This window comes from Myripristis murdjan, chromosome 17 (genome assembly GCF_902150065.1).
Source record: "Myripristis murdjan chromosome 17, fMyrMur1.1, whole genome shotgun sequence".
Lineage (NCBI taxonomy): Eukaryota > Metazoa > Chordata > Actinopteri > Holocentriformes > Holocentridae > Myripristis > Myripristis murdjan.
The window spans coordinates 25,523,818-25,549,234 of NC_043996.1; the positions used below are offsets into that span (position 1 = coordinate 25,523,818).

The 25,417-nt window shown below is 45.3% G+C and overlaps 1 protein-coding gene across 3 annotated transcripts in view; it reads right to left on the bottom strand.

The window, feature by feature from the left end:
* The window catches only part of cadm3 (cell adhesion molecule 3), an 87,534-nt gene that overhangs the window by 59,261 nt on the left and 2,856 nt on the right, over window positions 1–25,417 (bottom strand). The gene's annotated exons all lie outside the window — the stretch shown is intronic.

Here is a 25,417-nt window from a genome sequence, read left to right on the forward strand (position 1 = left end):
TTCTTCACACGAGGTAAAAAAAAAAATACGCCGGTGGGATGAGATAATCCCACTTGTTTCCGATGCTCATCAACTTGTTTCCAGAATTTTTTCTTAAATCAAGTGTCATTTTTCTTGATCGCAGTGGGCTGATCTGCCTTGTTTTCGCATATTTATGCATAAATTCCTGAAACAAGTGAAACTGCATCGGAAGCGAGTGGGATTATCTCGTCCCACCGGCGTTTTTTTTTTTTCACCAGTTTGAAGAAAAACAAGATTTCAGCATCGAATATGAGGCCGAGCAACTTCAGGGAAAGAGGTTTTGCAGTATAGAAGCAATCATACTAAAAAATAGACTTGTAAGATGAAAATCCTTGTAAAAACTATGGACGCAAAGATGAAGTTTTACAATGCATCTTTTTCACGAACACACTGTTTGTCATTTCAGTCGGCCCTCTTTAAAATCACTGTCAACCAGGGGCGGATCTAGACAAATATTCATGGGGTGGCAAGAGGGTGGCATGGAGACTTTAAGGGGTGGCAGAAATATATATGCTGATTTAATACCAAACGATCACATATATCAGTATTTGCTTGGAAAACCCCCAAATGAGGATATTTTAACTCAAAAACATGCTATTATTGTGGTACATGAGTAAAGCATTGAATAGAAAACCAAAAGGTGGCATTAGAAATATTTATTTATTTATTTATTTATCAACCCCTTTAATAGTGTCATCTTTTGCTGCATTTACTTGCACTCGGACATTTGAGTCTCATAACAGCGAGTTTACGAACAGCCACAATTAAAAAATAAATAAATAAATTGTCTGAAATTGGGGTGGCAACTAGGGTGGCAAGGCATTTTTCTAGGGTGGCAGTTGCCACCCCCTAGAACCGCCTATGCTGTCAACGGAGTTTTGCCTGGAAATGATATAAATAAAATGAACTCACAAAGGATACTAGCATGCATTTTTTTTTAATCCAAAGTGTTTTGACCGTGCTACTCAGACCCGTAGCAACAAGGCAAGCAAACCAAGCAACTGCCTGGGGCTCCGAGCTGGCCGGGGGCCCCCAGACAGCGACTGGTTATGAACTAAATGCAACGACAAACTGGAGAAATGTTAATTTGAGTGTGATTTTATAGTTACTATGCAATTTGCACTTTCTTTATATGTTCGTTGTTTTGGGATGGTGGTGTTTTTTTTTTGTTTGTTTTTTTTTTGCAAACATTCAAATGTAAATATTACTATGTGTACAGTATGCAACATATATAAGCGGTATTTGCACTGTCGGAAATTATTTATTGTAATAAAGTGTGGGTGAACTTAAACTGTATGTCTTTGCTGTGGTCCAGGGGTGTCAGGTGGGGGGCCTCCAAGTCGATTTTGCCTGGGGCCCCCAAATTCCTTGAGACGGCCCTGATGCTACTTTTTGGGTTATTTCACTAGTTCATCTCATTTTTATTTATTTTTTTTCCCCCTAAGCTCTTAGAAACTTATTAGAAACCGGTCCAAGCAAGATCCTGTGTTAGAAACCGCGACACTTTGCTGGCGTCGCTACTGAAGTCGAGTGTTTTTGGTTTGGTGTCAGCTCTCCCGCCTGGTCGCTTTCTGTTTTGAAATCGCACAATAAATGTGTCCTCTCTTCTTGGCGTGTAATTGTTGTCGAGCTACACGCGGCTGAACGCTCTACCTCTGGTTTCTCTTTTTGTTTCAGGCAGACCTCCTTCCTTTCTTCTTCTCCTCCCCGTGTCTGTGACGACTCAGCAACATGACATGAAAGGACGAAGAGGGCTTTTGAATGTCTCTGTGTGTGTGTGTGTGTGTGTGTGTGTGTTTTTCTCTGGAAATAGTACGGCGAGGTTGAGAGACAAGGAAAAATGTTAATGGGAACCAAGGTTCAGAGTACAGTATGCTTCCCATTCAGTGTGCGTGTGCATGTGTGTGTGTGTGTGTGTGTGTGTGTGTGTTTGTATGTGTTTCTTTCTAGTGCTTACTGGAAGTGTTTCTCAGTCTAGTGGAATGCTCTCCTTGTATCCAGGCACAGCTCCCTCCTCCAGGGACCGATTTGTGAGCTTGAGTGTATGCTTGTCTGTATGTGTGTGTGCGTGTGTGTGCATGCATGTGTGTGTGTGCATGCATCATCTGCGCGCATCTCTCCACCTCCCCCATCAAGTCTGCAGGAATGTGCGCACGTCTCGTAACGACCCTCGCGACATACCGCCCACTAATGAACGCAACCTTTCAGTTGGCCCTGCAGTTTGTCACTTCCAATCAAGACAATGGAGATCAATGGTGGAAGAGAGGAGGAGGAAGAGGAGGAGGAGGAGGAGGAGGAGGAGGAGGAAGAGAGGGAGGCCAGCCGCTTCCAACAATGACAGCAGACACAGACAGCAGAGACAATAGAGGCTCGACAGTGGCCGTTTTATCTCACGGGGCGGCTCCAGACATCGTTAGGGCGCCCCTCGTGGGCCAATTGACTAATTAGGGTCACCTCACGTGTTCCTAACTGTCATGGCCGCCTGAATGGGGGCCGTCGGAGCGGCCCCGCGACCATCTGCTGACCCACTTGACATGAAGGGCAAAACGAAAAGGCGGGGCACGGCTTCACTCAAACGCAGATGTACACAGAGTGGCTGAAATCCAAGTTTGTTTTTTTTTTAAATATCACAAATGCAAAGTGGGTTACAAGGACACCCGGAGGTCGTCCAGGGGGGTCCTCGCCAAAAAACAAATGAGAAATTGGTTCATTCGCCACCGCCACTTTAAATCTATTTGTAGCGTTAAATGATGACACGTCAACCATTTAACACCGCGCACGGATCAAAGTGTCTTTTCGTGTCAGAGTCCGTAAAAAGGGCGAAATCGCTTCCCAAATGGGGGTCAGCGGCTTAAAGCTGAACTGTGTAAAATTGCAGGGGTTGAAGTGCAATTTAAATGAGGACCATTTAGACATCTGATGTTTAAAAAAAAAAAAAAAAAAAAAAAAAAAAGCGGGATAAGAAATTTGAAAGTTGAGTCACTCCTAACTTTCATGCCGATTATTCCACAATTTTGTCAAAAGAGTCTTAACGGTGCCGTGATTCTGTGTCATGGAGGGTTTTTTTTAAATTTATATTTATATTCTGGGCTTTGCATCTACCTGTCCTGTTAGTTTGGTGCTATTTCCTTGGTGCTCTCAGGCTCTTCTTTTCTTTACTTTTCATCTCCGCCGTGCTCGAGTTCTATTTCTGTCAGTGTGCTCTCCTCGCGTGTCGCTGTAGTACTCCTGTCTGCTGTGTTTCCCCCCTGCTCACCTGTCTCGTTTTACCCTACAAGTTTAGACGGTGAGCTGATGCCACCGGGAGCTAAATTGCATTTCGTTCGCGGCAAAGTGCGACTGGACTCATCTCAAACGGAGGACTTGTTTTTTTTTAGATGCAAATCCAAATGTCCTACGTGACACAGCAGTGACTTTACAGAAAAAAAAACACAACATACAGTGGTGGAAAAAAGTTTTCGGACACCCCATGCATTTGTGAAATATTGCATTAAGAATCACTCTTAGGTCTTCAAGTGCAATTTCTTTTAGTACAGTCACAGCCAAAATACTAAACAAATCCTAAAAAAAGAAGCCATTAAAAACTTAAAATTGATTGGTTCCATAAAAATACATAAGAAATTTTGACTATTGGGTCATTTTGGTACCAGTGATGAAGGTCGTTCTTTTTATTAAAAGACACAATTTTTGTTGCCAAGCTTCGTGTCTATATAAAGCCAGCACATTTGAAAGTTCTTCAGACACAAAAATGGCTAAAACAAGAAACCTAACGCAGGAAACACGCCTGAAGATAAAGATTCAACTGTCAAGAATTTAGTTTTGTTAGTTTTTCTTGTAAACAATAAACAAAAAAATATAATTTGTATTTGTTTGTATCTGTCTAATGCAGCCACACCTTTTGAAACACAAAAAAAGATTTTTCCACAAATATTTCATGATAATATTTGAGATTGTGTAAAATTTTAAGGGTGTCCGAAAACTTTTTTCCAAAACTGTATGTTGGATTCACTTTGATAATGATAATGATTGTTCACAAGTAACGGATCGATAAGCACATTCAGCCAAGAATATTGTGAATATTGTGAATGAAAAACAGGCAAACACGCGACAAATCAACATGTAATTTAAAATACTTTTGTTCGCACCTGCACTACAAAGATTTATCGAACTCTTTCTGATATTCCTCACCATGATGGAGCGCCGTCAGTGCAACATGGAGACGTTCATAACGGATCTGTAGCCTAACGATATTTTAAATACCGTCGCCACTGTGGAGCACGTCGTTAGCATAAATTACCATCTCGTCCGGCTGCAGTCGTTTGGCTGTGGAGCGGCGGGTGAAATGAATGAGTTCTGCCGGCCTGCTGATTTTGGAAAAGGTAAACACCGCCACATGTGTTTTGGAGCCTGAGTTGGAGTGCGTCTGAACCGAGCCTCGGCCACGCCCTCGTTGTTGGCCGATTCTTGTGTTCCCCTCCTGATTCCCGTGCTTTCCCGCTCCAGCTGCATCGTGTTTGACTGATTAGTTCTTTGTGTATTTATAACTGTGCGTTTCTTTTGTTCTTTTCCCAGTTCGACGCCAGTGTATCGGCTGTGTTGCAGCTATTGTTTTCTGCTCCTCGTGTTTCAAGCCAGCGAGTTGCTGTTGCTGTCGTCTTCTTTAACCTGAGTGCGTATCTGTTTCTCCAGTTCCTGTTGCACGCCTGTTGCTCACCTGTCTGCCTCAATTGTGTCCTTACTTCAATCGATTTTGCATAGCGCACCTTCAAAGTTAACTCGGGGGTCTGGGAGTGTGAGAAGGGGGCACACATTACAACCGCAGACTCGCTTTTATTAAGATTTGGTCCCAGGGACGCATAAGGGGAGATTTTTTATTATTGATTTAGTGCTGACTGATACAACTGTACATTTCACTGAGGAGATAATAATGGTGATTTAAGCCAATCATTAGAATGGCCATTCTTATTCATTCTCTAATTGTGATAATTTGAATTAAATTACAGTGAAATTAAACCATTGCTCATTTTGCTGGAGACCTCCTGGAAGCCCCATCAACAACCCCTGGGAGTCCCCGGACGCCACTTGTTTTTAAAATGTGAGCGCACGGTGACATAGCGGTGGGCAGATACACACACACACACACGCACATACACGCACACACACTGTACACTCACCAAGCCAAGGCCAGCACAGCTACAGTCAGCGGAGTTGTGGTTAACAAGCTGGTGAGTGAAATGTGACCCTCAGTCGGTGGAAATCTCAATATTTCAACACTGAAGGTGCTGAGAGTACGTCGATGCTTTGCCCAAAATTCAATAAATCTGACCTGATTTCTGCCAAAAAAAATTCAAATACTGAAGTTTCCATTAAAAATGTATTCTTGTAAGGATGGGAAATACTGTTTAAAAAGCAGACAGAGCATCATGAGAGACTAAAACCCTCCATCATGCTGACAAATAATTTGTTTTTTTAGCTCCTTAACACGAGTTGACCCACCCCGCCTATGCAGCGGTGGGGAAACTGGTGTATTAGTCCTTTACATAATCCAGAATCAGAATCAGAAATACTTTATTGGTTCCCTGGGGAGAAATTGGGTAAAGAAATGAATTTATAGCAGCCATAATTACACAATTGACTGAATAAACACATGAATAATGCATTAAGCGCGTGAATGTGATTTCATTATGTTAAAATGTTTTTATTTAACTGTAGTCAGTGGATGGCATGACTGGCCAATATCAAATATTTAAAAAGGAGGGCCAATATCCGCCTGATATATCAGTCCAACCCTAATAAACTGGTTAATGATAGGATCTTTGGTTTTCAACATGGGGGTCCAGGCACCTTTGGGGGGTCCTTGAGGGGCTTCAGGGGGTTCCCAGCAAGATTTAAAGCCGTTTAATTACATTCTAATTGAATTCACTCGAAAGACTCGAAAAAAAAACGTCATTAAACAAAATGAAGTGATTAAATATTACGCTCACAAGTCATTGCTCAAGTATGGGGTCCAACCCGTTTAAAAAAATAAAGGTGCACCGTGCAAAATCAATTTAAGCGTGGACCTTTTGGACACAAAAAAAAAAAAAAAAATGGAATAAGCTGGCGATTCGACGGTTGACTGCAAATGGGTGTCATCATCGGCCCCGGCTCGCTGTTAAATTAGGTGTTTATTTCACTTTTTTTTTTCTCAGATGCGTCTAATGATTCTCACTTATTAAACCCTCAGCAATTTTACATGGTGCACCTTTAACACAAACCAAAATATTTTCTCATATCAAGGGTCCCGAGGGCAAAATCACCATCTAATGAGAGTTTGTGGCTTAATGAGAGTCTACAATGCGGGTGTGGGACGTGAAAAATAAGTTTGAAAAATTGGCATTTGAAGCATGAAAACCCCCCCAAAAGTGCAAGTTAAGAGGCGTTCACGTGGCCGCCAGCCGCCATCTATACCGTCAAGTGTAAACATCGAGTCGGTAGGCTTACACAGACGAGCGACACGCAGCCTGTCTGGGCTAAGCTAGCACATTACCATGACAAACATTTCTGCTCTCCATTCACACACCGGCCAGGATCCTGAATCTTATTTAACGTCGGGAGCCACTTCTGCTTGGAGAGGAGCTCCGAGGGGAGGGAGGAAAAAAGAAAAAAGAAAAAGAAAAAGAAAAAAAAAAAGGCTGAAGTCATCGTTCTGTCTTGCCGTCTCCTTCTGCCTCTCCTCTCCCTCCCTCTGTATCTCTCTATCTCGCTCTTGCTGTGATAGCTCCCCTCCCTCGCTCTCCCTCTCTCTCTCCCTCTCTTCCTCTCTGCAGTCAGTGAATTCCCTCAGGTCCGACAGCGGGAGACTATTACACTCACAGACGGATTCGCTCTCCTCCAATTTCTCTCTGTCCTCTTCCTCCCAGCTCTTCCCCTCTTTCATCACCCTCCCTGCTCTTCCTCTCCTCTTCCTCCTCCTGTGCTCCTCTCTCTCGCACACCTCCAGCCCCTCCGACTCATTCTTTCAGTCTGTGTGGTTCCTGTGTGCGTGCGTGCGTGCACAGGTTTCCCAACCCTTCCTCTTCCTCCTCCTACTCCTCCCCCTCCTCTTCCTCCTCCCTCCATTCCCCTTCTTTCTCTTCCTTTCTTCAGTCAATATAATTGGCATCGCAGGAGTGCTCCCTGCAGAGTATGCTAAAACAGCAAGCACAAAAACAGAGGGTGAGCCGAGCAGGAGGGATAGAGGGAGGGAGCGAGAGAGATGTATGGATGAAGGAGGGAGATAGAAGATGGGAAAGAAGAGTGAGAGGGAAACAGAAGGAGGCAGAGCTAGGAACAGGAGGGGAGATGAGAGAGAAATTGAGAGGCGATGGTAAAAAGGATGAAAATGGGAGAGGAGGAGAATGAAAAGAGGAAGGGAGGGATGTATAGGAAAAGAGCAAGGCAGAAACATGCAGAGGGGAAAAAAAGAGTAAAAATGGAGGAAGATGGGAGCGAAATAGAGGAGGAGGAGGGATGAGGTTGAGAAGCTGAGAGGAGGAAGGCAGAGGAGACCGCAATGGAGAGGGGGAGAGCCGAAAGATGGGAGAAACATAAAGAAAGAAAGTGGAGGAGAGAGATGAGGAAAAAGGAGGACGATTAGAGAGCGGATGGGAGATTAGGAGAGATAATCAAAAAGTGTGGGAGGGAAACAGAAACAAATAAAAAGTGAGAGAGGTGGAGGTGGAGAGAGCGAGAGTCACAAGAAAGGGAGGGAGTGACTAGGAACAGGAGAGAGGCGCAGAAAGAGAAAAGAGAGAAAGAGAAGAAAGGGAAGTCAAGACAGAAACAGAAGGGAGGGATTTATATATGTATAAAAAACAATGCAAAGGAAAGGAAAGATAAAAAAATAACCAAAAAGCGAGGAACAAGAGACGAGAGGAAAGGGAAGATAGCAAAGCGAAACGGAGATAAAGGGAAGAGGAGATAAGACAGTTGACGGGAAAATGGTCGGAGATAACGAAGGGAGAGAAGAAGAAGAAGAAGAGGCAGAGAGAGGAGCGCAGCAATCAGCACCCAGAGCGAGCGGCGCAGCATCCATACAGGAAGCAGCCAGCCACTCAAGGCAAATGCAGTCATATATCTCCTCCTGAGTAGACGCACAAGTGCCAAACCACATTAGACTGCAAGACAACTCTCCTGAAATAACCCAGACCCCGGGAGCAGCCGCTCTCCCTCCATCCCTCTCATTCAGCCTCCACACAAATAACACATTTGAGACTTTTGTTCGCACCAGGAGTTGACCGATTTAAAGGTGCCTTTCGATAACACTTCTCAAAATGAAATGATAACTCTTGATTTTAATGTGTAATAATACATCCCATCTTATCAGCCAAAATACAAACTGTCACAATTTCAGGACCCATAAAAAAGCATAAAAAAAAAAAGGCAGGACCTATCATGAGGCTGGATCATAAAACAAAAAAGGCGTAAACCAATCTGAGCATTTGGGAAAAGAAAGGCAGTTTTATTTGATGGGAGGAGCAGAGGCGGGGGGGTGATTTTTCTAAAACATGTCATTTTTTATTTGCGAGAATTTTAATGCTGCTAAAATGGCAGCAGTGCAATAAAGTTGTTGATATAATTCCCGTTTTGTACCAAAAAAAAAAAAAATAAAAAATAAAAAAAGCAATCTGTCTTTGTGCCATAAAGCACTTCATCCGACGTCCCTGTGAAATCTGACTCGGTGCCATTCTTCTCATGTCTTTCTTGTTTACGGGTAATCATCCTAATGTCTCAAAATGAATATGTAATGATTTACTGATCTTTGAGTGCCACAAATAGCATCTTTAAAAGCTAAAGAAACATAACTGGCAAAAGCAGCCCCAGCATCTCCATTTCAACATGACTAACAGATGGTCTAACACTATTAATAGAAAGATTAATGGAAAAAAAAAAAAAAGGAGGAACAGGAAATGATTTTTTTCATTGAACACCAAGTCTGATTGTGTATGGAGAGGCAGATATAATGAGGAAAAACATGTTTTGCATATGGAACTAGTAACCCTGTTAGTGGACATGCGGCGCGGAGAAACTTGTCACTGGATGGTGGAAAAAGTAAGTCCTCTAATACATATATTTCATACATTTTAATACTTTCCGAGGCCTTAAACTTAGATAATTTATTGCGAGGCTTTTTCCTGAATTTTTAAGGACCCGTGGCCATCCTGCTCTCCCTCTTTCTCATTTTCCCTCGGTCTCTCTGACTCGGGTTCTCTCTCTCTCTCTCTCTCTCCCTCTCTATCCCCCCAGCTCTATCTAATCTTGCTTTCTGAAGGCACAAAGGCCTAAAAAAGAAGAGGACAGACTCTATTCTATTCAAATCCAAAGCCGGGAGAGCAGACTCAAATCCAGCCCAATCGCATTTATTGCCTGGTTCCGCTCCGAATGGTAATTTGTCGGCGGTCTATTGGCTCAGGCGCTGCAGCTCCCGTGATTGACACCTCGACTACAACACAGCCAGAGGAGGAGGAGGAGGTGGAGGAGGAGGAGATGCTGACATCACGGGAATTATCGTATCCCGATGCAGCAAGTATCCTCTCTCGTTGTACCCGTTGTTATTGTTTTTTCCCTGTTATTATTGTTCTTCCAGATTCAGCGGCATTCACGTGTTTAATCATTGTATTTACCTGCTTCCCTCTGTCATCCGAGCCGGCTTTTTGTGTAGGTGTTCCCTCAGCGCTCAGAGGACAGCCATCCTTTATATTGATGAATGTAACTATCAAAAGGTGCTATGTGCAGCATCTTAACACCGATAAATCATCATTGACACCAATTTTGAGACGTTACTATAATTACAGAAAACAAACAAGACCATCGCCAAGGAGATTGGCAGCCTCTACCAGCCTCTACACTGCATTCTGCATTGTGTGCCACTGGGTCATATACTGCAGAAAATATAGCTGTTATTCTTGCACAAATGGAGCGGAAGCTTTCGGAGTTTCGGAGCATCCTCGTTATGAAACGGGAAGCAAAAAAAAAAAAAAAGGGTTCACGGGTAATGTGGCCTTTACTTCTTCAGCTATACCACACCCATGGCTCTGTTTGTCAATACAAATGCTGGCTATGCAAAAAAAAAAAACACTTTGTTCAAACCCACAGAGCGTTATTTTAAATTCTAGCGGAGAGCCCAAGGTTTGCAAAGATGCTAAATATGCCCTGCTGACGAACAGAGGAAATGTGCATTAAATGATGCACCAGATATCTAGATATTTTATATCTGATGTGGTGGTGCAGCCATAAGACAATGTTTTCTGAGGTTTGAGTATTTGACTTCATATACAATAACTTTGATGCAGTTTCAACCAAGCGCTGCAAAAAAAGTAGTTAAAGTGTTTCGTTTTGATTGGAAAACAAGTCTGCAAGGCTGAAATTATCGGGAATGGGACGCTTTTCCCTGTTGCAGCCCTAATTTGCGATTGGAGCTGAAAACACAGGTGTATTTTTGCATATTTAAACCTGCAGTAAGCAATTTCAATCCATTCGGTCCATTAATAATCCTGAAACTAACCTGTGCTTCACGGGGACTTTTGTCACCCTAATTATATAAACGTATACCAAGCCCAGTCATTTAGCTGTTTTTCACCTCTTTTCTCCACCAACTTCACCCCCTCGGCGCTTCAACCTCATTCAATCTTCAAGTTCATTCAAAGCGGCTGTTTAGCTTGTCGCTGAAAATCCACAACTTCATGTCATTGTCGAGGTAAATAAGCAAAATAATCCGAGAAATCTCTCGAGACCCTTTTGAGAGTGAAACGTATGCCTCATTTCCATCCCCGAGATATCTTTTTTCGCCTCAACTTTAACTTTTATTACAACCAAGCCGGACGCAACACCGCCCTCGGCGCCCTCTAGTGGTCGCAAATCACTCACCGCAGCTTTAAATCCTTCCTAGTGCAGCTACAACTTTGAGAAACACAAACTGCTGCACACACACTCTCCAGGTATGAGATGCAGGCTAACAATCCTCGGCACCCATGGATCACACCGAGGTATCGCAATTGATTTGACAGTCACCGACGCTTAGAAATGCGCCATGTGGCACCGTTAATATTAATGATCTATCTGTGGAGCTCGGCGAGCACTGCACTGACGGTTGCCACAGTTCGGGATTCCCCCCGAGGCTGGCGAAGCTAAAAATGCACGCAGTCATGCTTCTGGGATGAAACGCATCCAGCAAATGGCATAAGTTATGTCACTGAGTTATTCCTTGTTTTTTAATGCCTTTTACTTTTGACCTTTCTGAATACGAAGCACTCTGGAACTTTTACTTTGAAAAGTGCCGCGTGAGACCGCCGATCAGCCGTGGCGGCGCACCGGATTATTATTATCGCTTAGCTTTCCCTTCCAAAGAGGCGCAGGCAGTGCTTTAAAGGTCTCCTATGATTCACTTGTTTTCAGTGTTTTCAAAATGCGCTATTATAGTGATGATGTATTTTTTTTTTTCCAGATAAATGCATAATTTATTAATCTGGCATTTGTATGTGTATGTGTCTCTCAAATTGTTTCCCTTCAGTACATACATTAAGATACTTTTCAAACAGATGAATTTGTGCAGATTTGTTAATCGGGCGAATGTGTGTCTGCGTCCGTGTGTCTCAGCATGTGTTCCTATATATAGAGAGGTGCTCATGAGAATAATTAATGGGGTGTTCATGAATAGTTAATAGGGTATTTGTTTTGCTGGTGTCTGCGTGGGTGTGTGTGTGTGTGTGCCTCAGTGTGTCACATACAGTGCGGCGTTCGCGGGGATAACGCTCTTTCCCGATGCCTCTCGCTGATAAACGCGTGTTGTTTGCTCATCAGGTGTTTGTTAAATGTAATTCCTGATGGCAAAAGCCCGTGCCAGCGCGCTCGATTCGGATGATGCAAACCTGCGGAGCGGAGAGCTTTCGGCTCTCTCGGTTCAAATGCAGCGACCACGTCACTGGAGGGGATTTCACCGGTGCAGATGTGTCGCCGGAGTCGTTAGCAGCAGTTTATATGGGACGTGCCACCTTGTTGGAGGAGTGACAACAAAAGGAGAGGTCGCAGCGTTATCGCCTCTTCTTCCATTTGGTGTCACTCTAACATGGTGTCGAGTCCCTTGTGAGCACAGGTGCTGATATGTACTGAGACATCCCTCTAGATTTGTATATATACTCACAAAAAGTTAGGGATATTTGGCTTTTGGGTGAAATTTACGGAAAATGTAAAATGTTCACGCTACAGTGATATTATATCATGAAAGTAGGGCATTTAAGTAGAAGCATACACTGGTGATTTCCTCATCTCAAACAATTTCTTGAAACAAAAGCCAACAACAGTGGTGGATATACCACAACAAAAAATGTCAGTGTCAATAACTTGTCATGTGCCCTTGAGCATCAATTACAGCTTGACAACGACGTCTCATGCTGTTCACAAGTCGACTTATTGTCTGCTGAGGCATGGCATCCCACTCTTCTTGAAGGGCGGCCCTCAGGACATTGAGGTTCTGGGGTACAGAGCTCCTAGCCTCTACACGGCGACTCAGCTGATCCCATAGGTTTTCTATGGGATGCAGGTCTGGAGAAAGTGCAGGCCACTCCATTTGAGGTACCCCAGTCTCCAGCAGCTGTTCCCTAATGATACGACCTCGATGAGCTGGAGCATCAAACACCTGATGTGAATTTTGCCGTTAAACTCCTTGTTAGAGAACAGCAACTTGTGCAAAAAGTACTGAAACATTGAACAGTTGGACATGTGCATTCAAAAGTTTACAGAAGGTCACATTAAGTTCACCTGTAAAGGTTATAATGCATTTTAGGTTCATCCTGAAATTTCACCAGAAAGCCGAATATCCCTAACTTTTTGTGAGTAGTGTACATATATATTTTTAAACCATGATCACCCCTCATAAACAATGCTCTTTGCAGTGCTGAAACACTACAACACTGCTCTCTGTGTTACAGCTCTGACAGCCTTTAGGTCATTTTTGTGAGTTTACAGCTAAACTAGTTCTCCGAAGCACCTGCTTTTAGCCTTAAAACTGATTATGAAAGTCCTTTTTGAAAGCGAGGAGCTCACAGCACAGATAAACACGTCTTGAAATTGTGGACAGCACCATTTGCAATCAAAAAAAAAAAGGTTGCACACTGTACTTTAGCATTTATGTTAACACACTGCCTTGTATATCCACGCAGTCCAGCGGCCGCCAACTCGGTTAACGCTGCGTTCACGGGCACTCGTAACTCAGAATATGGACGCGCTCTACCAGGTGAGCCACCGGAGCGCCCCGGCTTGGCGTTTCTGACTTGTTAATTTCTGATGTGTGACAGGATTGCACTCACGACGGCAACTCTGACAAGAGTGAGCGACAAAAAGCGGCGCACGAGCAGATCAACAGTTGCATCAGAGACAAACGAAGGGGAAAATGATATCGGGAGATGAGAGAGACAAATACAAAGTGACATTTCTGGAGAACATTTCAGGCAATCCTTTCTTTCTTGCACTTATATGTTGTTTTTGTTCATACTGGAATTAGCAAACTTTGTTTTGACATAAGTTTGGGATGATTTCCACTTGTGGTTCATCTCGGAATACGTCATATTTATTAGTTTAATGAATGAATTTCTACCAAATTTTTCCCGTGATGGCTTGGGATCCCCGACGCGGTCTAAGCCTTTGATCTAAAGCGAGACGCCCCGCCTGTGAGCGCTGGTATCCACTGTCTGCACACGCTGCGGCAGGCCTCTATTGTTTAGGAAGTGTGTGCCAATCAAGTTATGATGTGCTGGCTGCAGCTAATCTGAAACTGCCTGTAAAAATGATTGGATTTTTTGAAGATGCAATTACTGTACTTCTTAACTCGCTTTCCATTTGGCTGATGCTCCAACTCAGAGCAAAACACAATGAGCGAGCGGGGGGAAGCTCAGCGGCTTGGTCAAGGACACTTCAACAGGTCACCGGGCTGCCGCGGGGCTCCAACTTGTGATCAATAAGTTACGGCGCAATCTATCTGGGACATCCTGCCACCACTTCCAGCCGCCCTAATGAAATAAAACTGTAAGTGACTTTAGCAAATGTCCTTCGTCTCAGACCATATGCAAATGTGGGAAAAAATTAAGTTTCGCTCCAAAACAAGATATCCCTGATTTGAAAAAACGAATGGCCTCCTTTTACAAAATCCTCCTCTGGAGGATAAGAAGTGCTCAACTCTAATGAAATCAAACTTTCACAGTATCTTAAATAAACGACCTCACATGCCCCTGTATAAATATAGGAAAAAGTTTTGCTCCACAATGAGATAATCATGATTTCAAAAAAGCATGAGGTTCTTTTATATAATGACTGATAGCATAAGTCTTTGGCTAACAAATTATAATTTATTTTTGAGCTGGATCCTTTATATTTTAGAGATACTGAATACTGAATTTCAAGTACGGGCTTTTTTTTGTGAAATACACGAGCAGGAACACAACTCCTCCTTTGAGTTCTTGTAATAAGATTTCCCTCAACACTACGGGATCACAAGTCACGTTGGGTTGCTATGGTTATCAATCTGATCCACTGAGTCGCGGCGCACAGCTGTACGCCTGAATATCAGTGTGCAGGCATCTTGCCACCAGCGACTGACCCCCGTGACGTAAATGACCCTTTTCTCTTCCTCCTTGCCGGCGGCACCTCAACAAACTGCGCCAGGAGGTTGATAACGCCGGGCCGGCGCCGGCTCTTTCAACCGCCCCGGAGGGGAAAGAACTAGAAAATGTCACCGAACCCTTCAAACAACAACAACAAAAAGACACTCTCCCAGGCGCGCCGCTGAGCTCTGTCACATAGCGGAGCGTGACACCTCCCGTGTACAAGTCTATGTGCCCCCCCCCTCCCTCGCCACCACCTCCTGCCGCCTCCTGCCCCTGAAGATATCAACCTGAAAATAGCTCCGTGAGACTGAACGCTGAGCCGCGATAAATAAATCACAATAACATTAAAATATTCATCGTAGAATAAGAGGATGGGAGGAAAGAGGAGGGAGACGCGGAGGATAAACTCCTTCGTCTTTTTTGCTTCATACATCAAAACAGTTTGCCTTGAGGAAGTTGGGCTGTATTATCAAATTCTTCCTTCAAGGGGCTCATCAAACATACAGTAGCCTGTGTAAGAGGCTGATATTCGTCACGCCTCGGGCGGCCCGTGTGAATGAACAGCAGATAAGGGCGTGTAGCTCATTAACTCAATTATATCGTTCGCTCGTGCCGTCTGTCGATGCATTACGCAAATGGGATCAAATTTGCCAGTAGATATGAAGTCATACTCGTTGACACGCGGGGCAACCGAGAGCGATATGGAGAAAAAGCGGGGAGGGGCGGCGGCGGCGGCGGCGTCGGGGTTCCCATTCAGGAATCACGCGGGCCGGTTGGGCGCCACTTTAATATTTCATTAAAAAGAAGAAAAAAATGAATAAAAGTAGAAAGAACAATCAAATAGTACTCGATGCCCTGCGACACTCTCCTCGTGGGAAACGGGAGGCGCCCCCCCCCCCTCGCCGATCTGGGGCCCGCTCGCCGATCTGGCTCCGCTGTTTGCTTTTGATAGCAAAAGTCATAATGACATTCAAGCACTCACCGGTCTGAGAAATGAGACGACAACAGAGGGAGAGAGAGAGAGAGAGAGGTGTGTGTGTTTGTGCGTCTATGTGTTTGTGTGCGAATATGTGCGCTTGTGTGTGTGTGTGTGTGTCTGTTGTCGAGACAGACGTTGGTTCAGTTCCAAGTGACGGAGTACAGTAGCGAGCTGCAGAGGAGACAGCAGATTTCCAACCCGACCTAAGTCTGTTAATAAAGTGTGTGATTAATTCGCGCTGTGTCATTTTCCCAGGGTGCCCCCCCCCCCCCCCCCCCCCCCTCCTCCCTCCTCCTCTCAACACCCACCCCCACTATTCCTTCGACAGCGAGGGCTTGAAGAGCCTTTTAATTACTCAGCACTCTCCTCTCTAGGAAACAGGGCGTCTCTCGTCGGACATCACCTTTTGAAAAACGAAAAAAAAAAAAAAAAAATGATAATAATTATTTTAAAAATGTGTCTGTAAGCACTTTGGTAAATGTTACATATCAAATGCCTGCAGTGTGTGTGTGTATAGAGCAGCGGTGGTGGCTCATGGTCCATGGTGTGTATATGTGTGTGCGTGGTTACTGTGTGCAACACAGACAGACAGACAAAAAGACACACACACACACACACACACAATTTTTCGCCTGGCAGTCAACAGCTTGCCTCACAGGGGGATTTTTGTTTAAGCAAAGACTAGAGGGCCTGATTCAAAGCTCTTGATGCCTGCTGGTGTGTGTGTGTGTGAGAGTGTGCATGTGTGTGTGTGTGTGTGTGCATGTTTTGATATGTGCATGCACGTGTGTTATTCTGTGTGAATATCTGTTTCGGTGTTCTTGCATGTGTCTGTGCATCTTCATGTAAGCATGTGTGTGTGTGTGTGTGTGTGTGTGTGTGTGTACATACAGTGAGCAACTCGCATGTTCATGGAATAACAAGCATGCTTTAGTCTGTATGTGAGAAAAAAAAACAGGGTGTCAGACAGCCAGCGAGCGAGGGAGAAAGAGAGAGATGAGCGAGCAAGAGAGACAGATAGTGAGTGTTTGTGTGTGCGCGATTGAGTGAGTGTGTGTGTGTGTGTGTATGTGCAAGCATACGAAGGATCCCTAATAGCGTGCCTAGCAGGGTGTGAGAGAGAGAAGAAAGTGTGAGTGAATCAAAACGGGGTCTGTGTGTGTCAGAAGTGTTTGTGCGAAGGTGTGTGTGCGAGTGTGTCAGCGTGTGTAGTAGATGCTCATGCGAGGATAAGCGGCTTAGAGAAGGAGCATATTCTTTTCTAAGTAAATCTCATTAATTTTAATTAGCTGTATATTTAGCCTGTACACCTGGATTGGGTGTAATTCCGTTTGTATATATAGCGCCTCGCGAGCGGAGCAGGTGAAATGACTCAGGCAGGCGATTATGTTGCCGTAGCCGCCTCACATTTGCATAATGTCCTGTTTTTGATTGTGTTGTGCGCCTAAGGAGGATATCATAGGCAAATACGCACTCCCTTCATTTTCCTATCCCGTGCTCTATGTAGCGCGCCGTGGCTCGTCCTTTTAAACGCTCACCTTTCTCTCGCTCCCGTGTGTTTTCTCGCTCTCTCATTTTCTCTCCGCTCTGCGCACCCCATCATTACGGAGCGTTTGCGTTTTTTTTTTTTTTTTTTTTTTTTCCCCTCCCTCCCTTTCTGCCGCTGCCCTCGTGCTCCCTTTACTGTATGGATCTCTCTTCACGTGCACGCCTCCCTCGTTCTCTCTCTCTCTCTCCCTCCCTCCTTTTCCTGGGTAATCAGCTTATCCTCTGTGTGTCCAAGCCTCTATGTCTGCGTTCCTCCTCTCTTTGTTTCGGATTCATTCAGCAGGGAGATTAGAGACGCCTATTTGGCGCCTTTGTCTTCGACCGGCGCGGCACCGCCGAGTTACACCGCGCGGCGATGGCCTCGTCGTCCAAAGCCACATCCACTCACCGCGCACGCTCGCCCTAGCCCGGTCGGTCGGCGTCAAGGGCCGGAGGCGGGCCGAGAGGCGAGGCCACCCCAGACCGCTGAGCCTGCGTTACAGCGATCTCCTGGCTGATTGATTGGGCTGACCTTATTTGAGGATTCAAAGGATCTCAATATATTCCTTGTACCACTTCTCACTGAAAACCTTATTGGATCCACTATTCTTCTCTATTTTAAGCTATCAGTAATAACAGAATCAAAAAAAGCCAGCCTTTTTTCCATTGCATTCCTCAATAAATGGCTATTTGAAATTGTTATACGCTGTTGACGACAATTCTACATTTCCATAAAGAAAGAGCGACTATAATAAGAGATCTCAAGGAAGGGAGATGATACTTCAAATCAGAATCAGCGCACAAAGAGTGGATTCATACAATGACGCCATTCAGTGTACTTGGTAAATATCGAGCTTTGGTAGAAGTCTGTCTATGGCGGCGTCGGAGAGGGAGCGTAATCAACCTACTGACACACAGACATACAGACACGCATGGAAAAGCACCCGTCAATCCAGACGCAGCATCCTCAGCCCGCCGCCGTCACCTTGATCGCATTTAAACCCGGCGATAAAATGTAATCTGTCGACGGAAATCTTATCTGGATAAGAAAGAACAAACGTTATTACAAGGTACAAACGCACACTGTCCGATGATTGAAGGGAATTGGATCTGCCAGCTCTTCCGCAGGCGGTTGGATGTCAACCGGCGGCACGTGCAGTCTGTACCGTTTGTTCACATTTGTGCAAAAAGTGGCGGGTGGAAACGCCGCGTCTCGCTCTGAAGTTTGCCGTCCGCTCGAAAGACTGCAGCAGGACGAACTCCCGCCAGTCATAATCCTTTTCCCTCACCCACATTGCGCTGACGTTGATGTCATTTTCCGCAGGTTACTTCACATCAGCGATCTAAAACACATGCGGCTCTCGTTTTGAAATATCTTATAAACATAACATTAATGCATCTTAATTGGTTTAATTTTGTATAAATCCATCCAGTATCACTTTTATGAACAGCAAAATGAACTACTAAACTACAGCCTCAGCAGATTGAGCGTGCCAGTTGGATTGTTCCGTCTCCCACACAGGAAACAAGCCTCGGTCGTTCATTAGCTGGCGATCTTCACATGCTACCGTGAAAATAACGAGCGGTCGCTGTTGTGAGCCTGAATGCGTGCACGAGCAACGTCCCAAACTGCATCTCAGAGAGGAAAAAGTCACCAACTACAACAGCATCTGCCTCCCGCACTCCCACCGCCACCAGTTTGTATTTCCCCACTTTATTATGACCAGCCTGAACAATGTCTACAGGCTAATGCTACGGCGGTGTGCAGAGACTGGGTACCTGCATTAAGACTTACTACTTAGAGGTCAATAAAAATCGCATTAGCCACTTAGTTGCCCGTCGCACACAGGAAGGGTTCGGCTCACTCCTCCACCTCAACTCACCATCCTGGAGGAGTCATAAGTTCACAGCAGCTGCAAACATTATTGCACTAAAAAAAAAAAAAAAACGTGGGCACACAGGCGGCGGGGCATACAGGATGATTATGACTATGGGCAGGGAGGGTGAGAGTGCAGCCGTGCAACTGGGAGACTCCACCATGAATGAACTTCACCGAGTAGCAGTGACCGCCCAGTGCTAAAACTTTGACTTCAGTAATAACGCCAGCCAAAGCGTAAACCCATCAGTGCAGAGTGGGTATGAAACTCAAACAGTGTCGTAACTTAAAGGTGGAGTATGCGGTTTCAAAGGAGAGGTCAGGATGCCAAGGCTGATGCATTAATGCAACACTTTTTTTTTTCTGCATATGGTATTCATCTATTTAAGCCTCTTTAGGTTTGCTTTTATTATGTTATTTTAAGAATTGTATTATTTTAAAATGTTGGCGGATCCCAGGAAGAATAGCTGCAGCCATGCTGTAGGTAATGGGGATCCTAATAAACAATAAACAATAAACTTTTTCATGTATTTTGAATCCGATGTTTTGATAGAACATGTGCACAAAATCAAAATGGAACAAAATCAACTTCTATTTTGGGTCATGATGGGGTAAAAGAGTTGTGCTATGCCTGAGGCATGTAACCTATAAGATAAATTTGTTAAGAAGTTTTTTTTTTTTTAATCATAACACATTAGTGTGCCCTCCCATTTGAAGCTGCCGGTCTAAAATAAATAATGCTTGAAATTGATTAAACGCATTAATTACCCTATTAAATAATGTAACTCTCTTCATTATTTTCCCACTTCAGAAGTCATCTATAGTAATACTGGGGGAGAGCGTTTCCCTTGTTATATGGTTTGCTGACACACAGCTTCCCTGCTTGCTATTGCCAGCAAAAAACAGTATGGTCATCAGAACAGCGAATATTTCTAGGAAAAAAAAAAAAAAAAAAAGCTGTAATTGCTGTGTAAATCCATACATTTTGCCAAAGGTTTTTACACCGATGTGAATTTTATGCATGCTAGCAATAGTATAAAGATGTAAACACAAAGGGAAAAAAAAAAAATAAAGCACTGATTCCGGATAAACTCCAGTCCGGCGCCGTGTCTCAAATCTGGTTGAGCGGTACTTTTCCAGCACTGGCACTCTGCGCAACGAAAAAGCAGGAAATCACTTCTGAGCATTACGGAGGACGGATATAATGGAGCAAAGGAGAGTGAATGGATTTAAAAGAAAAAAAGAAAAAAAAAAAAAAAAAAAAAAAAGGATGAGATCCACCACCCAGTTGAATGGACGGCGATATCCTCAGCAGAAACCAGACGGGTGAGTTTCCCCAGACAGCACATGGGTGAATTAAAATGGCTTTCGCGATAGAGGTATGAGCGATAAGATCCCCTTGCAGACACACACACACACACACACACACACACTACCACCACTGCACAAAGTGATGGCATCATCAGAAAGAGGCAATAAACAACGGCAACCTTGGTTCTTTCATTGGTGGAGCCCCTCCACTCGGGGTGGGGGGGTCGAAGGGGGGGACCCTCAGCACTCAGACTCAATCAATACAAATGCTGTGCTTTACGGCCGCACTCGCTCTCGCATCCTCCGGCACCCCCCGCCCCATCATCATCGCCGGGGTTCACACAGCGCCGTGATGGGCTTCCACAAATAGAGACACCTTTCCAGGAAGCCCTCGCTCTGACCAGCCATGCGTCAATGACAGGATGGGTGATTTCCACCCCCACAGCAATCAATTAAAACACCGACCGGAGAATTCCAGCAGATTATGAGAGGAACGGCGAGGAGGGGAGAGGGTGGGGCTGGCGGGGAGGTGGGGGGTGGAGAGAGGGGGACCTGATCAAAGGGAACGCCGGTTCAGCGTGGAGCACAATAATAAGGGCTCTTGTTGCTGGAAACGAGGTGAATTAATTTATTCCAATGCCGCTGTTGTTGTTGTTAGGTTTGTTTAGTCGGCGGTGTCTTTGTGAAGTGACGGTTTATGGCTGACAGCTCTGCAAACGCGGGGCCCCTAATTTTCCCGACCCTGAGTTTCCGCAGAGTGATGTGTCTTTTAAGAGCACCTGAGAGGAAGTCGAGAGTGCCGTCGCTTTTGCAGAATCTCGAGAGCCCTTCTCTCCTTCAGTCCCTAAATGGCATTTGCTGTTATTATGATGCTAGCTGGGAGATTGATCTGTTCTGATGTAATCTCACGGCGTCTGAGTGGGCCGGGGCGGCGTGAGATCTGCCTCGGATTGATGAGGTCTAATGGGGTCTTGTTTGGGAACAAAATGCTCCTGATACCTTTAAGATTTGACGATACTGGCGCGCCACCGCATGTTAATTCAGGCTTCATTTAGCCAGCAGTTAGTTATCAACACTTTCGCCCGGCTCAGCTGCGAGTCTCTCCTCCTCTCACTTACGCATGTGTCATGTCCCAGCACATCTGAGGGGATATATGGAGATAGCATGAAGACACAGCAACGCGCATAATGTGTGATGCAAATCGTCCCCAGGGCCCGTGCTGCTTGTGGTTTGAGCTTTGTTGGGAGTTTAATCAATCAGCCACAGCGCCTTAATTAATCGGCATGATGAACAGGAGAAATAATTGGTTTTCTGCCAGATGTGAATCTGTTGCAAACTAACGCCAGCCAATCAGGATCCAATTTATAATCATGAAACTGATCTTGACGACAAAACGCTTAAAGGATCAGAGAAGAATAAACACCGGAGACAATGGGAGTGATATGGCCTTGGGTTTCAGTTTGTGTGATAGCAGACAGTGGCAGTGAGCTCATCCTGAGTGTATCTTAGATGCCTAATTGGATACATACACTGTCACGATCGTCATCATCCTCATTGATTGAACTCCAGGATATTGCACGAAATGTGTCTCTTTTTTTTTTTTTTAAAAAAAAGCAAACATCTTGCTAATTAATTGGCATGATCAGCATGAGGGGAATTAATTGGGCTCCTCCCCAGATGTTTCTGAATGAATCTGCAGAAAACTAATGAGGGGTGGCTGGTTTTCCATTGAAGCGGCGGATGCCATTAAGCGCAGCCCCACATTGACAATACTGATCCGTCCGACTCCAATCAGACCAGGTAACCAGTGGCTGAAACTAATGGAAAAGCACTGGAGCTGGTAAATAGCCAGGCTCGAGATTGGAAACCAGTAGTTTAGCCGTGTGCCAGCAGAGCCAAATGGAAAAATAGCTTAGGCCTCTTATTAATGTCACAGTGGCTAGGCGGTAATTCCCCCAGGCTCTGTGTACCTCGGCTTGTTAATGAGTCACTGCTTATCAGTCAGCCTTGTTAACAGGCAGAGGCCTCCCATCCAAACCGCCCACCGCTATTGTACGCTAGCCGTCCTGTGTATTAGCAAAATGTTCCCCCATCTTGGCACACAGGAAGTCAACAGTAAACAACAGCAGCACACACAGGAAGTGGGGCGTTGAGCCAGGGAGAAAGAGTTGGTCCAGGAGGAGGGAGCCCATTTTGTGGCAGGATAAAGTGAACCGCTGGCAGAGGCACACACACACGCGGAGCGCTCCCGCCTGTAAATCTCACCACACTAACGCCCGCTCCCGTCCTTTAATCCGCATTCATTATTGGCCTCAGCTGGAAGCGCCGGGCCTCTCTCAGTTCTGTCGGCCAGCGGAACGCGTCGAAGTAAATAAACTATTAGGCGTGTTCCTCGTCACGACTGCAAACACTCTCCTGAGGTGTGGGATCGGGCTGCCGCAGAGACGAGGGCCAGGTGGCCGACGGGAGGCCGCGGCGTGCCGGCCTCCGCATCGCGCGCCGTCTGCCCAGAGTTGCTCCGGAGGACGGACCCTCCGCGCTCTCTGCAGCAGCCCCGAGGTAACTGGGTCAGCGGCACAGAACCAGGGCACAGCCGGCCAATTGCATGCCTAATCTGTGCCCTTCTGAGAGGCACTTTCCATCCGCGGCGCATGGCTGCACATCCAGCTGTGGAAATGGATATGTCAAATGCCGCGCAATTAGTGTCTCCCCCCTTTCTTTCGCCCTCTCCGCCGAAGCCGGGCAGAGATGAAACCGGGGGAAAAAAAAAAAAGAAGAAAAAAACAGTTAGCGCCGTCCTTTCCCTGACTTTGACATACTCATATGGAGATGGAGGGGGGGCTGGGCGGACGGGGTTGTTCTGCCTCGGGAGTTTAAGCGGTCATGACATGCAGCCCGTTGGTTGCCGTATCATAATCATGCCTGTAATTCATGTGTGTCTCTCCCTCTCTCTCGCTCTCTCTCTCTTGATCTCTCTCTCCCCTTCTTGTTTTCTCTCTCTCTCTCTCCTCCCTTCACTGGATGATGAGAGGAGATGAGATGGAGGGCCGACGTGTTCTTAAACAGCCGTGCCTCGTATGTTTGCTGGAGCAGGCGGTGACGGGCGGCCCCGCTCTCTGATGGCTCATCTGCTCTCCCATTGATTTGCCGAGCTAATCGTTTTTCCTCTCTGATACATAACGTTGCATTATTTATGCTAAGTAGGTCCTTCTGTTCCAGGGCCTTTTAGCATGAAGATCTCCATTATGAAAGCATTATCTGACTCCCCACTCCTCCTCCACCATCTTCCCTCCATCTTCCCTTTAACAGCTTCACTGCTGTGTCACAACAACAATGCCGATCAGGCTGATCTGAGCAGATGTGAGCGATGGACCAGTGCACTGTTGTTCACACACACACACATACACACACACAGCATTTCCCCTCTCAAGCTGCAGCACCGCCACTGCATGCCACGTTGCTCAAATGCCTCACCGTAAGCACACATATATATGAAAATTGAGGCATATAGTTTCCTGTCTGCTGAACATCTTGCACGGTCCTGTTGTGAGGTCCCGTGAGAGCTCAGCGTCTTGCTTGCCTGTGTTTATAGAGAAACTGTGAGCAGCCAGTGTGTCCTTGCACCAATGCCACCAGGACAAACTCCGGTACATTCATTTTCCTTAATGATCTGATGCTGATTAATGTTACTCACTGTTGCAGCGAAAAGACAAAATCAGTGGTATAAAAAAAAACAAAAAAAAAACGCTCTTTTCAATTTTGGCAAAGGTGATTGTGATTGTGATTCACTTCATAACAGTTAGTTTTGTCGCAAACTCATTCATATTAGTCACATAGTATTGCTTTTTTTTTTGTTTTGTTTTGTTTTTTTGCTTTGGTAACACAACCACATCAGAAGGACCTTGAATGTGACTTTAAGGTTTGCAACACGGACGCTGCAACTCGAACACTGTCAAGTCAGCACTGCAGCCCCGCTTCCATTCTCCTCTCAATTCCATGCTTTGACGTGTTTTCCCATCTCCTAAACACTGTCAGACGTCCCGGGCTTAATTACTCTCCTTGACTGACATGCTAATGTAAAACAGCGCTTAGGTGAAACCAAAGCAAGAATTGGTCATGCATGGTCAGGCCTCCCGCCAGGCACACCTTAATCAAATGTGACGTGCGTCTGAGTATGAGCCAAAATCGTTTTCGGCCCCGAATGACGAAGCGCGGCGCGAGTTTCAATGACGAGCGACGCCACCGAGGTCAGCGCTCTCCTCGATGGCGACGGACATAGATTGATATCTCATCATCCGCGCCCCCAATCTGGAAATCGTTTGCGCACTTCTCATCTTCATAAGCATTTGGGCCTTGACAAGCCGCCATTTGCATTTGTTTGGCAGTGACCTCACCCTGGTTTCTCAGCACCGCGAGATTGTTTCCCACCTCGCTGCACTGACCATTGTGAGCGCACATTGACAACCTCCTCCGCTTCCCCACATTTCTTATGCAAAAGCACAGAAATACAATTATGCATAATTCAACAGACAGTAAAAACAGCTGACATGGTTCAAGGGAGTGGAAGTACAGTAATTGTGTTGTGTGTGCGTACATGTACTGTATGTTCAGGCGCATACGTGCACCCGTGCATGCGCTCGGTGCACTTGGTGTGTTCATGGATGCATTCAGATCGGTGAGGCTGTGTGGGTGTGCACAGGCGAGCATAAGGGGCCTTTGAGAATATATATTGCAAATGCAAATCAGGGAACGTCTATTAGAAACTTTCTCCCCTGCTATATCATCTTACAGTCCTTTGGCAAACACTCTGCGCAATTAAATCCCAACAGTAATGAAAATGCCAACAGGATTCTACCTGCATCGATCAATTTTCCATGGATTTGTGGCCAATCGTCGCCGAGCCATTTTGCCATCGGCACGGTTTGCCCTCTAAAGGTTGTATTACCAACAGCCAGTCACTTGAGCGTTATGTAATTGGAAAAGCACGTCGGACAGTGTGGCCCTATGCACTAGGTGCTCACAGCAGGGATGATATCATTACAAAGTGCTTCTCTCATCAAATCCTCTTTCAGCATCCGCTTTCAG